Genomic DNA, 317 nt, shown 5'->3' on the forward strand with positions numbered 1-317 from the left:
ATCTGGGTGTAGCCGGGCTGCTTCCGGCCGCGGACCCACCCAGCACACATCACTTCGCGGAAGCGGAGGAAACATCTCCCGCGGGAAAGGGGGGAAGGTCGGATGTGGCAACCGCACCCCAACCCCAGTCCCAGAGGCCAGCCCGTCCCGACCCTGCGGCGCCACCACTCGCGCGCGACCATGCCCAGTCCCCTTGGGCGTGCAGCCCCCCACCGGCTCATTCCTTGAGCCGCGCCACCGTGTCCCCTCCCCGCTCCCCAGCGCTCCCCCTCGATGCTCCTCCGCCCTTCCTGCGGCCCGGAGCCGTGACGGCGCCA

The sequence above is a fragment of the Pteropus vampyrus genome, unplaced genomic scaffold (assembly GCF_000151845.1).
Source record: "Pteropus vampyrus isolate Shadow unplaced genomic scaffold, Pvam_2.0 Scaffold405, whole genome shotgun sequence".
NCBI lineage: Eukaryota > Metazoa > Chordata > Mammalia > Chiroptera > Pteropodidae > Pteropus > Pteropus vampyrus.